General features: G+C 40.1%; 1 non-coding gene across 1 annotated transcript; it reads left to right on the plus strand.

The window, feature by feature from the left end:
- The first annotated feature begins 273 nt into the window (after positions 1-273).
- On the plus strand, positions 274-400 carry LOC118583297. The gene has a single exon (XR_004944881.1). It is a non-coding gene; the product is annotated as a small nucleolar RNA SNORA40 (small nucleolar RNA).
- Positions 401-13,530: the final 13,130 nt, after the last annotated feature.

Genomic DNA, 13,530 nt, shown 5'->3' on the forward strand with positions numbered 1-13,530 from the left:
AGCCAATTACAAAAGAGTATATACTACATGACTCCACTCATGAGACTCCCACAATATGCAAATCAGTAGCTAGAAAAGGGTAGTGATTACTATGTGGTTGCATTGGTGGGTGGTGAGTTGATGAGATGGAAGTGACTAGAACAAAGCTGGAAAAGGTGAATGACAATGATCAGTAGATCATGTTAATAATTATACAAGTCTGTGAATAAACTAAATGTCACAGTTGAACTTTTAACAGTGGATAGGTCATACTGCAATAAAACCATTTATTACAGCACTTAAATGTGTTTTTGTTCAACTGGAGGACAAAGGCAGGGAAGGCAAGTGCAAAGCAAATCCTTTCTTGCCACCCAGAACTCATTATTCAGTGTGAGATTTAATGTATACAAGAAGAAATATGATACATAAAAATAAATGAAAAACCATATATTAAAAACTCACACAAAGCACCAAATACCCCTAGATCTCCATCGAGTGGTACAAAGTAGTCAGTGAAAGCAGAGAACAGACAAATCTCACTCAGATCCAGCTTCCCTAAACTGATCAACATTTTTGCAAAGTTCTTCGTGGGGCTAAGGCATGCTTCACCTGAAAGGCACTCATTTCAATGGTTATAAAAACATTAATTTTATAACTGGAGGAAGACAGTAAAGTAAGGCATACCGGCCTGGATTCTGAACTCCTATAACCTAGTCCCATCATTGAAAATATAACCCCTCAGATTATATCCACCAGATCTGAATGCCAGATACAACATTTTCAATGATGCAAGCTTGAGGAAATTATTAACTCTTCTCAACATTAGTTTATTTGCAGTTTGTGAAACACACTTTTATGCCTTACTCTGTCAGAACACCCAGTCTTTCCCCTATACACCACCTATGGAATTTTTTCTTCCTCCAAGGCATGTCTCTTTCATAGAATCTCTGATAACTCCATTTTCCAAATTAATCACCTCATTGAATTCTCATAAGAGTAACAAAACAACACCTGGGAGGGATTTGGATTTGTGTATACTATGTGCTGGCAAGCAATCTTAGTGTAAGGAATGTCAGTAATTATTATCTTCCATGATAAACAGCTATTGATGAGGTAATATGGATAATTTCGAAGCCAGAATATATCTAGTTTAGGAAGAAGATAGCAGGATACAAGACAGAAGGAAGTGGATAAGCTTGTTACAAAAAAACAGATCAGCTCATTTTTCCCCTCTAATTTTTTTTAATTTTGAGATTATAATTTATTTACATTTATCCCTTTACTTTCCTCCTTCCAAAGTTTCTTTTATATCTAGCCCTGCTCTCTTTTGAATTCATGACCTCTTTTTTAATTACTTGTTATTACACACACACACACACACACACACACACACACACACACACACGTGCATGCGCGCGCGCGTGTGTGTGTGTGTGTGTGTGTGTGTGTGTGTGTGTGTGTGTGTGTGTACATATCCCTAACTCTATCCTGTTCAGTCCACATAAGTTGCTTGCATGTATGTTTTCAGGGCTGACTATTTGGCATTGAACAACTAGCTGGTGTGATAAGACCACCTGCCCTAGCTTTCCTCAGTTGCCTGTAGTTCTTCATGTAGGGTTGAGGTTTCATGGGCTTTTTCTCATCAAGTCTGGCATGTTCATTGGTGTCATCCTTGTTCGGCTCCTGTTTATGAGTCATGTTGGTGAGACATAGCTCCTGACACTCCTAGGAGACTATCTCACAGCAAACTCCTGATCCTCTCACTCTTACACTCTTTCTGCCCCTCTTCTCCAGTGCTCCCTGAGCCTTAGGAGCAGGATGTTATATAGATGTATCCAATGGGGTCTGGGCTCCACGACTCTGTAGTTTGATTGGCTGTGGTTTTCTGTAGTGGTCTCTGTCTATTGCAAAGAGAAGTTTCCTTGTTGGGGGATGAGTGGACATAAGGCAAATATTTATAGACTGAGGATTATGCTGGTAATTGGTGGTTGGAAAAATACACAGAAATCTAAGGTAAAAAAATTCTTAGGAAGTTCTTTTAAACATGATCTTGTCACACCATAACTCTCCCAATACTAACCACAGTCATCTATAAAGTAACTGTTCTATGCCCCATGCTGTATCTGATGGTCTCACAGACTCACATCCATTGTTCATTTAAGCAACTACTCCCTCCATATGCAAAATAACGTCCACTATCCTCTTCCCTGTTCATATAACATCCATGTCAGAGCTGGGAGGCAGCTCAGAAGCCTCACTATTTACTCCTTTGCCTTCAACCTGTGTGCGTTTGCTTTTGCTGCACTCTGGGCTTGAACTGTCCTTCCTCCCCATCTCCATCTGCTCATACTCTTCTTGTGTCCCTTCTAATCTTCCACCCACTGTTTTCCTTTGCCGCCTTGACACCAAAATGCAACTTACAGCAGCACTTTCCAAGTCCAGGCTCTACTTTGTATAGCTGTCATTGATCTGAACACACGGTATGTTCTAATTGAGTTATGTTTTGTATAAGCTAACACTGTTTTTTGAGAACACACTATGTACTTTTGGGTTATACTTTGTACAGCTGACATTGTTTTGGAGTACATAGTATGTTCTAATCAGGTTCTGCCTTGTGCCCTTCTGGACATGACTTATTAAGGCCAGGGACCCAATCTTCTGTTACCACCCTAACCCTGGTGTCAGGGTACCAGGTCTGTGAAAACTTCTTGAAATGGACTTAACAGATCATGCAAAGACAGTCTGACAGTGTGCCTGTGAGAAAGGAAATTCCAGTGGCTTACAGAATGTACTGTGTGACATGGCTCTAGGAAAAAAAAACTTGAAGTGCCATTTCATCTCAGGCAGTACCCAAAATAGTACCTCAGCATCCTGAAATCACATGTTGTCTGCCATCAGAACATATAAAATATCATGGAATAAGATAGTGCGCCTTCTGTTGAATTTAAAATTGTGATTTAAAGAGGGAAGCCTTGGAATAAAGAATTTATGAATTATAAATAAATCAGGGGAAAGAAGAAGAGCAGAAGATTTTCATATTCTCAACCGTTTCAGTGGAGAGTGGTAAATTAGATATGCACAGAGGAGATGGATGGACCTTGGAGCATGTGCTTTAACCTGTCTTCACCACTATTCATACTAAAGAGCTTCAGGCTATTGTGGTCAAATCATGCTACCAGGAATCACAGCTTACAGCAAAATCATTTGTTGGTAGTTTGTCAGTAGAAAGAGAGAAAGGGAGGGAGAGAGAAAGAAGGAGGGATAGAGTGAGGGAGGGAGAGAGAGAGTGGTGAAGACTAACAGTAAGTTAGCAAGTAATTTTTAGGAAGAATGATCAGAGATAAAACCAAACTATTTTCAATTCAGTCTATTATTTTAAATATTTTCTTCTACTAATTTTTACAGCATAATTTCCCTGGAAAAGAGTAGCTTCTAGTTCCAGCCAGTCAGGATCATGTGAGGACAGACCTGGATTAACTGCTCGGTCAAGAAAAACCCCTAAAGCTCAAAGGCCGGAGTCTGGCCCTATTGGCATTAGCTTTCTAGACATGCTGGCCTTCCAGGTCATCCCTACAACTAGACACATAAAAATCAAGGATTCAAGATCTTGCCATTTGTTGGAATTTAACAAAAGCTTCTTCAGTTGCTTATCATATCTTCTTTGCCTTTTACCAATAACTGCCTTTCTAAAATGTAGTCAAACAATAAATGTTTAAAACTACACAAAAGGGTAAGTAGTTTTTTTTTTTTTTTTTTTTAACGTAGTCCACACTTTGCCTTTCTCATCTTTTGAGTCATCCCCATTAATTCTATTAATTTACTAGTATAACTAGAAATAAAAGTAAACACAGCCATGTTCATTTCACTTTTCTTCGGAGCTTCCTCTCCTTGTATGATTTAAGTGCTCTTCCATTTCAGCAGAGCTCGTGATCACTACACACCCTGGGAAAGGGTCTTCTCTGCCGGCAGCACTCCAGTTACACTTCTAGGTTTCTAGAAGATGCTGAAGCCATGCTGCTCATTTCTTACTGTTCCAAAATCCCAGAGGTAAGCGTGTGGATAGTGTGAAAACCATACTTTGAACAAGGAGTAAAACAGCAACAACAGAGTCACCCACACAGTCTATTTTGAGACTCCGTTCTTATTTATTTGAAATGTCTCCGTCTTTCTCCGAAACTGAAGATAAAAGATGATCAAAGTTAGTACTGTCATACAAGTCTTTAAAAATAACTGTGATGTTAATTAAAAGTTCTCTCGTTACTGCCAAAAAAACCCAGCTTTTGAAGTACAGGTCTTATTTACTGAGCTGGAATAGAAAATAAGTACACAATGCCTCATTGGTAAATGTACTGGGTATGCTTTGCAGTAACCACTCATTCCTCTTTTGGAGGATAGCTGCAGTCCACACCCTCAGTTGCATATCTATGCCCCTCTTCACAGCTCAGCAAATGTTGACTGTGGTCAGCTTCCAGGCAGCACACTGAATGGCCAAGCCAATTCTCTCAGAATTTTAAAATGAGTCACACAAGGGTACTCTGTTTGGCATTTCATCTTTGAAAATAAGCACTTCTGTATGCCTGAATCAGAGTTTTCAAGATGAAGCTCATAATTCCTGCCTACACGAAAAAAGGTTCAGAAATATAAAAGAATACTACTTCTGTAGTGACTTAGATATGAGGTGTTTCCTCAAAGACTCAGGTGGTAAGGCTTGGTTGCTCACTGATAGGCTACTAGAAAGGGATTGTTTCTTGAAAGCTCTGACCTAATCAATGGACTAATCCCTGATGGATTCATAATGTGATGGATTCATAATATTATTGAGAGGTGAGCTAAAGTAACAGTTAGGGCCTAGGTAAAGGAAGTAGCTCACTGGGAGTGTTCCCTGGAAAGACACACTTTATCCCAGTACTTTGCTTGCTCCCTGCTTCCCTACCTCCTGGATCACTTCTAGCCATGAAGTGGTTCCCTCACCACTCCATCATGATGTTATGCCTCACCACAGGCCCAGGGCAACAAGACCAAGTGACCATGTACTGAACCCTAAGAAACGGTAAGACAAAATAAGTCTGTCTTTGTTTTAATGTTTCCTCTCAGGTATCTGTCACAGCAGCAGCTACGACCAACAGAATATAGCTAACACAGTCTATAAACCAAAAGCCTGATGGCTCTTTTGTTGTTTCAGTTTATTTTACCAAATTCTTTTGGGGTGGATTAAACCCAAGTCATGTGCTAATCATTTGCATCTCCCAAAGGAATTCTTTTAATTATGTAGAGACAATATGAGGTTTAGATGAAAGGACTAAATTTGAAAACAAGCAAATGTATATATATCATGTGTCACACATATTACACATAAAATGCACATTACATATAATACATATGCAACATATTCTTTCAGTTCCCCTTGCTTTCTTTATCCAGTGCACTCTGACAAGTCCCTATGATCCTAGGTTACTTAATGACTTTTAGTTACACTGTTCAATCCTCTGCATCTAATTGTATCACAACATTTATTTAATTCTAAAGATTATCCCCGAGTCCAACAATGCAGAGACCTGTATCCAGTTAGAGTACCAAAAATAAGTGACCAATGAGCACTCTTAGCCTAAAATGGAAGGCTGTTCCTCATACCCCACAAGCCCAGGAAATATCACAGAAAAGAAAGAAGAATTAATTTATGATATAGGGGATGGGAAGAAGGCCAGGGAATGTTGCCATACAGATACATTGCTATGGATCCACAGCACTAATGGATACCAGCACAAGATAGGACACTCTAACTATCCATGGATAGAGGAGGTGACTATGAAGCCTATCCCTTCCTGAGGAGATAATAACTGTTAATAGGTACTGAAGGATGCTTGTCATTTTTTCTAATGGTGTAGCCATTGGGAAGTGACTAGATGAGAAAAGGGGTTCAAAGAAAAAGTAAGGAGGATACCAGAAAGTAATGGGGTGACTATGACCACATTACATTGTTTATATATATAAAACTGTCAAAAATGAAGAACAAATAATGAATGTTAATAATTATTCTTGAAAGTCCCTTGAATCATCCTTGAAGTCTAGCATATACAAATGCCAATTCTAAACAAATCAAATACAGTTGTTACTTCTTCCCAAAAATTATTAGGACAGGTAATTATTTCTCTCCTGATTTTTCAATGAGTTACATGGCTATATTGCAGAAATTTAGCAATCATTTAAGTTTCAGACTCAAATCCCAGTGTACAGGTAAAAAGTGGCCGCCTTCAAGGTTGGATCTGAGCCTTCACAAAGCCCCAATGGCATTGCAATTCTGACTTCAAGTTTCCAGAACAGTAAAATGAATTTCTGTTTAAGATAGCAAGTCTCTTTTGTTATAGCAGTCAGTACTGACGAATGCAATGGGAAACACTTTCTCACCAGTTGTTCCTTTAACTCTCCCATTATCTTCCTCAACCCTTCAAACCTTACTCATGCTTGGTTTACATACCCACAGTGTGCATTTGATGCATCCCTTTGGTAAGACATTGGATGGTAATTGGTCATGACTAACTTTGATAAAGAAGTCTGTCATATTTGTTAGCCAGATACTAAGCAAGCCTTGGAGGATGGTCATGAAAGCAACTCAGAACTCAGAGGAAGGAGGTGAGAGAAGCCTGCCTAGCAGATCTCTCCTGGGAGGAAACTGAAGTCATATAAAGGGTAGCAAAAGGTTGAACATCATGTGAAGGAGGTGAGAGAAGCCTGCCTAGCAGATCTCTCCTGGGAGGAAACTGAAGTCATATAAAGGGTAGCAGAAGGTTGAACATCATGTTCTAGGAGAAGCCTGCCAATGGATATTAAGAAAATAAAGATAGGTGGATATCAAAGGCAGCTTTCTCAGCTCTGCCTAAGGCTATTCTTGTTTCTAAGTCTAACAAGGTGAGAACTTCTTAGTGTTACTGATCTTACAGCAGAGGGATGAACAGCCATAGGTATCCACTCTTTACATACCCTTTCTCTGTTGGTCCATGCAGAGGACACAAGAAGAAAATTCACTTCCAGAAATGAAATCTGGGGTGATCACATATTCTCATTCACACCTAGATAATATGTTGAGAATATTTACACACAAAGGTAGGAAATCGCATGTAATGTAAAATGATTGTTTTTGTGATTCTGGAGGAAAACAGGGAGCCACTTAATTTATGCATCAGCAAAATGGGAAATTTTAAGTTCAAGGCACTGGATGTTAGGATTTGAGATAACATTCAAATGGCCTGAACACTCTTCTTGTGAGTCTGTCTTTTACAATTTTTTTTTTAAATTTCAATTTCTTCCATCTTAACTGTCAAAATAGAAAGGACGGTCTGCCTAGTAATTAGTCTAAATGGGGCAGGAGCTGTGAAAGGAGTGTAGAAAGCACACAACCTCGGTATTAATGCTGCTTGGCTTCATACGTGAACAATAGGCAGCAATATGCATTCTAAATGACGGAAACAGCCAGACATTCAGTCAATAGCTTTCTTTGACACTTATTGTGTGCAGAGCACCATGCCTGGCTGCTGTCTGAGAAATAAAAGAAACACAAGACAGCCCTTATCTTCCAGCTCACAGGGCTGCAGATCTCAATACATCAAGACTCTTTGGAAAGTCTGAGCAATGAGGACAGGAAAGAGCCATTTGCCAGCCTCTGTGACAACTGTTCAGGATTGAAACTGTATCTGTTACAAACAAATGCAATATTATGCTGCCCTAAATTTCAAGAGAACAATTAATTGTAGAAGACTGAAGTTCTCATTTTTCCTAGGAAAGTCACAGTTTTGTCTTTTCAGTGGTGTAGCTCTATCGAGAAAAAATATAGTCCATTAAAAACAGCCCCTTAGTGGCTTTAAAACTCCCAGGCTGAGGCAGCATGAGCTGTTCTTTATGTGACCATAAGAGTACCAAAAAAAAAAAAAAAAAAAAGGGGCTTTGAGTTCAGACTCAAAGCTGGTAGAACTGTCTCTGCTAACAACAGGAACTGGATTAACCACAACCTCCAACCATCCTCGGCCAAGATTGCCAGATGAGTTCTCTGTTTAGAGATGAGGGAAAAAAATTAACCCAGTTTAATAATTTCATGCTGACTTAAAATAAAGCTCACTAAAAATTTCAGCATCAACTAAAAACGTGGCTGGCTTGCTACAGAAATATTTTCAGACTGACATGAGAATCGATACCTTACTAATCAGAGGAGGCTGGGAGGTAGACACACAGAACAGGCATGACTCACAGGGTAGAATTATAAACAACTTCATTTTTATTTTGCACTGTCTCTTTGAATTTATTCTCTTGGGTTAGTACTGCCATTCCCTCCAGTTGAACATTTGCACAGCTCCATTACTTTTTCTGGGCACTCTTAGGTAATAAAAAAGTCCTAGAGTTACTTTAAATCACAAAACATTTTATTTCAGTAATAAATCAAAAGTCCCAACCTGAATTAAAGCTGAAGCTTCTCCCTTCCCACAGCACAAGCCTGGAACAGGAGGGAACCTGCAGTTGTGCTTTGGGTTTCCTAGTTTCTAGCAATGTCTTAAGTAGGGAAGCAGAAGAAAACACAGGCAGTTTGGGGGAGATGGTGTTTGAGCAATATTCTTATGATCTGGCCTTTCTGTACCTGCTGAATATCAGGTGAGGTATTTTGTGGGTTATTATGAGCTTGTCTACACACAAACTCAGTCATGTATACACATACAAAGATTTCTCATCCCCAGGCACACAGCAATCCCTCCTTGTTACCCTACTGTTCAGAGGTCATTGTTGCTCATGTCTTCTAAGACATAATATAATCACAGACACAGGCCAGGTCTCTGGGTGCGGGGCCCACATTTGTAACCCCCAACTCCATCCTCAAAAAAGAAACCCATCCACTTACTACATCGATTTACTCATTCTCCAAAGACTTGTTGAACTTCCATTAGGTACCAAGCACTTTAAAAACACTTCTGCTGAAATATACATGAGCCATCCATCCGGCTTAAAGTGGATCTATCCCAGGGGTTATGTGCATTTTCAAATGATTATTTTTAAGCCACATGAATAAACCACACCATCCTAATTACAGAGATGATGTTATATTCAATAAATTTAGTCTCAAAAGTTTGGGGATATTCTGGAGATCTTGACATATTTTGAAGAGTGGGGCATAAGGGCTCTGAGTCTCCATTGTACAAGAAGGGCATGCAATTTATTTATATTATGTGGTTATTTGAGAAAATTGTGGGATAACTATTGGATTATAAAAAATATATAGCTAAGCCAATCCAAGTTATTCCTTGAGTGTTTTTATATAATTAGTGCTTATATTTCTGTGTTAGTATTAATTTAAAATAATAGGATTATATATTTGTGCTAGAGAAGACCCCAAAGTTTCTATATACATGCTTCTCCTGTACAAGTGCTCAGGAAGTTACTTCCATCTTCACATGACTTTTACTAGATAAGACAGCTCTGAGCACATCTACAGAAAGCTCATCAATGTCACCTCTGATTCCATCAGCAGCTGTTTAGACTAGTTACCTTGCAGCCTCATCTTCCAAGATAAAGGCTAGATGATCATATGGCATATCAGTTTATGTGAGAGAAATGCAATCTGGTCAGCCTGGAAAAGCTTGATTCGGGAAAGAAGAAAAATGACAAGAGGCTCATCAAGGCCCCACCTCTCATAATGTTCTAGGAATCCTTATGCAAAGGTACTTGACATTTTGAAGATCTGAAAGAAGTTCACAATATTCCATCTGAATACTTGGAAAGCACATCAGCTGGCTCAGACTGTGGTGGGCTGGTAGCTGTGTTTAAGCAAGGGTCAGGAAACCCCTTCGTCCAGAGTATACTGGGAGAGAAAAAGGAAAAGGAAGGAAGGGTAAAGGGGAGAAGAAAGGGAAGTGGGCAGACAGTGGAGGGCAGGGTTCACATGCTTCCCTGGTTGTGCATCCAAATCACCTAGGGGGTCTTCAGCAGATGTCAGTAATGCAAGAACAAAAGTAGAATTAACATTTTGGGGATCATACTCCAATATCAATCAAACTTTCCTCTTTTCATTCTTTCTCCCTTTTATTCTTTCTTCCTGTGTGTGTTTGTTTGTGTGTGTGTGTGTGTGTGTGTGTGTGTGTGTGTGTGTGTGTATGTATGTATGTATGCACATGAAAGAACATAAAACAGCTTTCAGGAGTTGATTCTTTTTTTCCATCACTTGAGTCCTAGGGATTGAACTCATATCATAAAGCTGAACAGCAAGCACCTTTACCCCCTGAGCCATCTTGCCAGCCCAACATCAGTGTTGTTTTGAAGCTCACCAGATTTTAGCTAATGTGAGAAGTGGCTAGAATGACTTTATTACTTTATAGAAGCCTTGAGGTCTGAGTTTAGGATAGGAAGCCACTAAAATGGGGAAAGGAAAGGATAGGCTGATCTAACTTAGATTTTCAACCACTCTTCCTGACCATTGCTATGTTCAGAACTGATTGTAGGAAGGCAGAGACAATAGCCAGCTTTGGAATGTATTTGCAATTATATACAGTGATGGCCTGATCCAGTACAGAGGTGGGGATAGTGTGAAAGTTGTTCAATTCCAAACACACTTGAAGAGAGAACTGACAAGATTTGACAATGCATCTAGATACGATATGCAAGAGAAAAACAAAACAAAGACTATGAGATTCTTGTTGGCCCACACACATTTTTCCCCTGACAATTTCTGGAAGTGCCTGACATCCTTGTAGCCACCTCACTTCTCCCCATTCTGATTATTCCTCTCTCCACCCTCCTACCCACCTGTAAGATCTGCTACTCAACATTGTCCTTTTGAAAATGCCTAAGAAGACAGAATCTTCTTCCTTTAAAAACTTTAAACTTTTTATTAAAAATAATACAGAGCCTAAAAGGTCATTCAATGTGTAAAAAGGCATTGATAGCTCAGTTTGGTCCCTGAATGTCATGTTGTAGAATATTGTTTTAAGATATGTTGCATTTATGTATTTCATTTATGCTGAGGAATATTTGTTTAATCGGCAAAGATGTGTTGCCTTCTTTCAAGTTGCATTTGTTTAACTCTGTGAAGCTGTTACTTTGCCTGTCTAAAATACCTGATGGGCTAATAAAGAGCTGAATGTACAATAGTGAGGCAGGAGAAAGGGTGAGGCTGGCAGGCAGAGTGGTTAAATAGAAGGAGAAAACAAGGAATAAGGAAGAGAGATCTAGGAGCAAGAAAAGAAAAGACCAGCCACCCAGCTACAAAACCAGCAATATAGTAAGAAAGGAAGAAAAAGTTATACAGAAATATAAAAAGGTAAAAGCCCAGAGACAAAAGATAGAAATGGTGCTGGCATAACTTGATGTCAACATGTAGAATGCTGCAAATAGATTCATATCTGTCACCCTGCACAAAACTTAAGTCCAAGTGGATCAAAGACGTCAACATAAAACCAGTTACTCTGAACCTGATAGAAGAGAAAGTAGGAAGTACTCTTGAACGCATTGGCATAGGAGATAACTTCCTAAATATAACACCAGTAGCACAGACACTGAGAGAAACAATCAATCAATGGGACCTGTTGAAACTGAGAATCTTTTGTAGAGCAAAGGACATGGTCAACAAGACAAAGCGACAGCCTACAGAATGGGAAAAGGTCTTCATCAACCACACATCTGACAGAGGGCTGTTATTCAGAATATATAAAGAACTCAAGAAATTAGGCAGCAAAATGCCTAACAGTCCAATTAAGAAATGAGATATAGAACTAAACAGAGAATTCTCAACAGAGTAAGTTCAAATGGCTGAAAGACATTTAAGGAATTGCTCAACATCCCTAATTATCCAGGAAATGCAAATCAAAATGACTCTGAGATACCACCTTGCACCTGTCAGAATGGCTAAGATCAAAAACAGAGAAGACAACTTATGCTGGAGAGGATGTGGACCAAGGGGAACTCTCCTTCACTGCTGGTGGGAATGCAAGCTTGTACAACCACTTTGGAAATCAATATCCTTAGAAAATTGGGAATCCATCTCCCCAAAGACCCAGCTATAGCACACTTGGGCATATACCCAAGGAATGCTCAATCATTCCACAAGGGCATTTGCTCAGCTATGTTTATATCAGCATTGTTTGTAATAGCCAGAACCTGGAAACAACCTAGATGCCATTCAACTGAAGAATGGATAAAGAAAACGTGGTGCATATACACAGTGGAGTACTACTCAGCAGAGATAAACAATGACATCATGAGGTTTGCAGGCAAATTCATGGATCTAGAAAAAATCATCTTGAGTGAGGTAACCCAGACTCAGAAAGACAAACATGGTATGTACTCACTCACAGGAGGATACTAGATTTAAAACAAAGATGACTAGACTGCTACTCACAATTCCAGGGAGGCTACCTAGAAAACAGGACACTAAGAAAGTCACAGGGATCGCCCAATGACAGAGAAATGGGTGAGATCTACATGAACAACCTGGACATGAGTGGGGGTAATGAAGGGCAAGGTTCGAGGGAAAGAGAGCTTAGGGGAGTAGGAGATCCCAGCTGGATCAAGAACAGAAAGGGAGAACAAGGAATAACAGACCATGATAAATGATGACCACATGAGAACAGGAAGAAGCAAAATGCTAGAGAGGTCCCCAGAAATCCACAATGATGCCTCCACTGTAGACTACTGGCAATGGTCGAGAGAAAGCCTGATCTGGCCTAGTCTGGTGGTCAGATGGCCAAACACCCTAACTGTCATGCTGGAACTCTCTTCCAATAACTGATGGAAGTGGATGCAGAGATGCTGGGCCAGGCCCCAGGTAGAGCTCAGGAGTCCAATTGTCAAGAAAGGGGAGGGACTGTAAGAGTGTGAATTGTTGAGACCAAGATTGGAAAAACACAGGGACAAAGCCAAATGAATGGAAACACATGAATTATGAACCAAAAGCTGTGGGGCCCCCAAATTGATCAGGCCTTCTGGATAAGTGAGACAATTGAATAGCTCGAATTGTTTGGGAGGCACCCAGGCGGTGGGACCCAGACCTGTCCTTAATGCATGAGCTGGCTGTTTGGAACCTTGGGCTTACACTTTGCTCAGCCTGGAAGGAAGGGACTGGACCTGCCTGTACTGAATCTACCAGGTTGAGCTGAATCCCCAGGGGAGTCTTGGCCCTGGAGGAGATGGGAATGGAGGGGAAGGGATGGGGGAAGGTGGGGACAGAAGCAGGGGTGGGGGGGGGGGGGGGGGGAGGACAGGGGAACCCATGGCTGATTCATAAAATTAAAACACAAATATCTGTATGAAAAAAATACATATATTTAAAAATAAAAAAATAAAAAAAATAAATTAAAAACAAATAAAACCTGGCTCCCTGGCAGTGTGATCAGGATTTATCCCTGCTGTATGAGCAGGCTTTTTGGAGCCTAGTACCTATGGTGGAACACTTGTACAGCCTTGATACAGTAGGGAACAGCTTAGACCTATCTCAAATGAATGTACCAGGCTCTGCTCACTCCCCATGGGAGGCCTTACCTTGAAGGAGGTGGGGATGGTGGTGGGCTGGCAGGGGAGGCT

Source organism: Onychomys torridus, chromosome 4, assembly GCF_903995425.1.
Source record: "Onychomys torridus chromosome 4, mOncTor1.1, whole genome shotgun sequence".
In the NCBI taxonomy this organism is placed as follows: domain Eukaryota; kingdom Metazoa; phylum Chordata; class Mammalia; order Rodentia; family Cricetidae; genus Onychomys; species Onychomys torridus.